Source organism: Malurus melanocephalus, unplaced genomic scaffold, assembly GCF_030028575.1.
Source record: "Malurus melanocephalus ecotype Western Australia unplaced genomic scaffold, MMel_1.1 scaffold_743, whole genome shotgun sequence".
Taxonomy (NCBI): Eukaryota; Metazoa; Chordata; class Aves; order Passeriformes; family Maluridae; genus Malurus; species Malurus melanocephalus.
The window spans coordinates 1-3,410 of NW_026623975.1; the positions used below are offsets into that span (position 1 = coordinate 1).

The 3,410-nt window shown below is 52.3% G+C and overlaps 1 long non-coding RNA gene and 1 other non-coding gene across 2 annotated transcripts; both read right to left on the bottom strand.

Moving 5' to 3' along the window:
• Positions 1 to 944: 944 nt before the first annotated feature.
• Positions 945 to 2,992, bottom strand: LOC130584647 (uncharacterized). Its single transcript, XR_008966523.1, has 4 exons — positions 2,975 to 2,992; positions 2,734 to 2,779; positions 2,295 to 2,336; positions 945 to 1,885 (listed from the first exon to the last, which is right to left on the bottom strand). It is a non-coding gene; the product is annotated as an uncharacterized LOC130584647 (long non-coding RNA).
• On the bottom strand, positions 2,441 to 2,645 carry LOC130584649 (small nucleolar RNA SNORA73 family). The gene has a single exon (XR_008966524.1). It is a non-coding gene; the product is annotated as a small nucleolar RNA SNORA73 family (small nucleolar RNA).
• Positions 2,993 to 3,410: the final 418 nt, after the last annotated feature.

Genomic DNA, 3,410 nt, shown 5'->3' on the forward strand with positions numbered 1-3,410 from the left:
GGGACAGGGGGACAGGACAGGCACATCAGGAACAAGGACAGAGGGACAGGGGGACAGGACAGGCACATCAGGAACAAGGACAGAGGGACAGAGGGACAGGGGGACAGGCCAGGCACATCAGGAACAAGGACAGAAGGACAGGGGGACAGGCCAGGCGAGGCAGGACAACGGGACAGAAGAACAGGCAAGTACAGGCAGCGTGGGGCAGGGCTGGCAGCTGCCACCCTCGGGCAGTAGAACTTTGTCAATAACTCATCCTGCTTTCAGCATCCAGAGGTGCCTCCAGCCTGCACGGCCACAGCCAGCAGTGAGGAAACAGCTGCTGCAAAATATGTCCGTTTAACACACAGAATGATGATTAACCAGCATAGTATTGAAATCCACCAAGTCTGAGCTCCCACCTTTTCCAGCAACCTACTGCTGCTTAATGTGGAAAATCCATTTATACTCTTGAAACAGGAACCAGACTAAATTTCTTGGGTTAACTGAAGGCAGCAAAACTTCAAATTTCCTCCTAATCCAACAGGGTGAATCACCCCYATTCCATGATTAATTCTGCTCCATTTGACATATAAGCCCACCCCTCAGGATGTTCCAGACCAGCAGCCGGCATTTGGCTGCATTAGCCCCCATTTATTAAAATCAAGCTCTCAATYTCTTTGCTGATACACCATTATGATCTATTTACAGGCCCTGATGCCAAGGGGTCACCCACAGCCCAAGTAACTGGAAAACCTTCCAGCAGAGGCACAACCACGGAGCTGTTATCCCAGGTGCATGCTGAACTTTTCCACATCCACCCTCTGCTCCTTTCACGGGGACTTCACGGACAAGGATGGGACATCCAGGCAACCGCTGGAGGTTGTTTTAATCCAATCCAGAACCACCCGCCCTCCCCCCCAAATCCCACCCATCACCATCACTCCCCTTACAAAAAGGTACGAGTGGGAACCCTTTACCTGCTTTCCCCACCAAATCACATCTGGGGCTACAGACTCCATTTAACCTTTCTGGTTTTAGGCCTTAATGATTTTATGGACTTTGTGCCATGAGATTATCTAAACCCAGATTGAAGGCATCTGCTCCTAAACCAGCCCTAACAGTGGTGGTGTGCATTTCTTTACTTTTTTGAGAAGGGYCAGTGGCACACATGAATTGTACCTCTACACAAGGGAGATGCACTACTAGGAACATGAAGTTTTCCTTATAATATACAGGTAAGTCGCCAAAAACACAAACAAAGCCGAAGCAAATTCAGTTTATTGAGTTGTACACTGTAGCCTGAGAGATCAACAGAGTAGGGCTGTATTTCATAGCCTAAACACACCAAGTGTGTCCCACCCATACCCTACAATACACCCACTTCCAGTATCAGTTTCTCTGTAATATCCCAGCCCCACCAGGTCGAATCGACAGGAACGTCATTTCCAAGCCTGGTCCACAGGAGAGCACATTCCTTTTTTTACTTGCACCTTACCCCCGCCCTTCCCCAGCACCCCCATTTTGAAGCACCCCAAAAGCAGTACCCTCTTGCCAGACCAGCCAATCCCAGGTCTGCCCTTGACTTACAAATTCCCCTTCAGCCAATTCCACATCCCAGATGGYACTTCCCACCCGTGCTCAGCTCCAGGCCCCTGCTCCAATGCTCCACAAAATCCAGGAGGGTCGTGCCAAGGGACCAGAAACACACATGGCCATTTTCTGTGTCCCCAGCACAAGCACGTGCTTTGCAAGACCACTAAATTCATGTGCCCCTGGATTCATCTGTGGCTACATTCTGATTATACACAATGCACTCACAGGACCTATTTGGGCAGACTCTTCAAAATACTCACCCTCTCCCAATAAAGGTGGATTTTTCTTTGTCATTTTGTCTCAGCAGTTTCTGCAATATTTTAGAAAAGGAAGKGTTTTTTTCGCTTTTTTTTTGTCACATTCCACAAATAGGGATGTAAGTTTAATAAACAAAGCTATTTATGTCCAGYGAAGTTATTTTCCTCTGTGAAGATTCAAGATCGGTTTTTTTTTCTCTTTAAATCTTAAAAGATTCAGCAATCTTTTTCATTTCCATCCACCCCAAACTAGACATAATCTTATTAAAAGCTAAGAAAGCACGATCTTAAATTTCAGGTACCACCACCTACACGGTCTGCTTTGGAGTTTTATAATTTTTAAGCTGATCTAACTTTTCCAGAAGCATCTTAGAAACAGTTCAAAGTTATTTTAAGTATAAGGTTTAATTTGAAGGAAAAGAGCAAAACTACACAGTATTGCATTTTAAACGCAGTTATTACCTTCGAATCTTGTGCTCCACACAAACTTTTTCAATTTCAGAACTGGAAGTAAAGGAAGGGTACGTTAGGGATTTGCACAGAGCTTCTAATTTTCAGTCTCTTGCTCCCAGCTCCGCATGTTCCTCGTCCCACCCCCAGGTGTGATCGAGTGTTTCCTGCATGGTTTGTCTCCTCTGTAACGGCCCAAGGGCTCAGAGAAGCAGTAGGAATATGCAGGCTGCAGGCTCGGGGCCCGGCTTTTTCTCCGACGGCGTGGAAAGGGATTGTACGTCCCGGGCCCGGGGGCCTGCGCTCCCGTGCGCCACACGGACAGAGCCGGGAGAGAGCGACCTCTCCGGATATCCACGTCGGACCCTCGTTTGACAAGGAATTCTCGTCACCTCCACCCCCGCGCGTTCCCGCTGCGCCAACAGCCGAGTGCTCCGCCACCGATACTTACGCTGGAGCGAGCTGGCCAAGCCGAGCTGAACAGGCTTTGGTGGYACCTGCAGAGAGAGGAACTGTCTGCGATGGGCGGCTGGAGCGAGCCCGCAGCGCCCAGCGCCACACACGGGCTGTTCTGGCGGCCGCACAGCCAACAGCGGCCAGCGCGGCGCTCTGCGGCCACTGGGACCTCACGTCGCGGCCACATAAAGGGTACAAAGGACAAAAAAGGTAAAAACAGAATCAGCCATACTTACAACGCCCACCTCGACCCAAGGAGAAAGAGGCCTGGCGCCCGCGCGCGGCGGAATTTATAGAGCGCGGGGCGGGGCGGGGCGGGGCTGAACTGCGCGTGCACGCCCTGCGCTAAGGGGCGGAGCCGGACTGTTCGGGCATGCGCACCAGGCCCGCGCCCGGAGAAAGGGGCGGTACCGAACTGTTGGGGCATGCGCACCAGGCCCGCGCCCGGAGAAAGGGGCGGTACCGAACTGTTGGGGCATGCGCGCCAGGCCCGCGCCCGGAGAAAGGGGCGGTGCCGAACTGTTCGGGCATGCGCACCAGGCCCGCGCCCGGAGAAAGGGGCGGTACCGAACTGTTCGGGCATGCGCGCCAGGCCCGCGCCCGGAGAAAGGGGCGGTACCGAACTGTTCGGGCATGCGCGCCAGGCCCGCGCCCGGAGAAAGGGGCGGTACC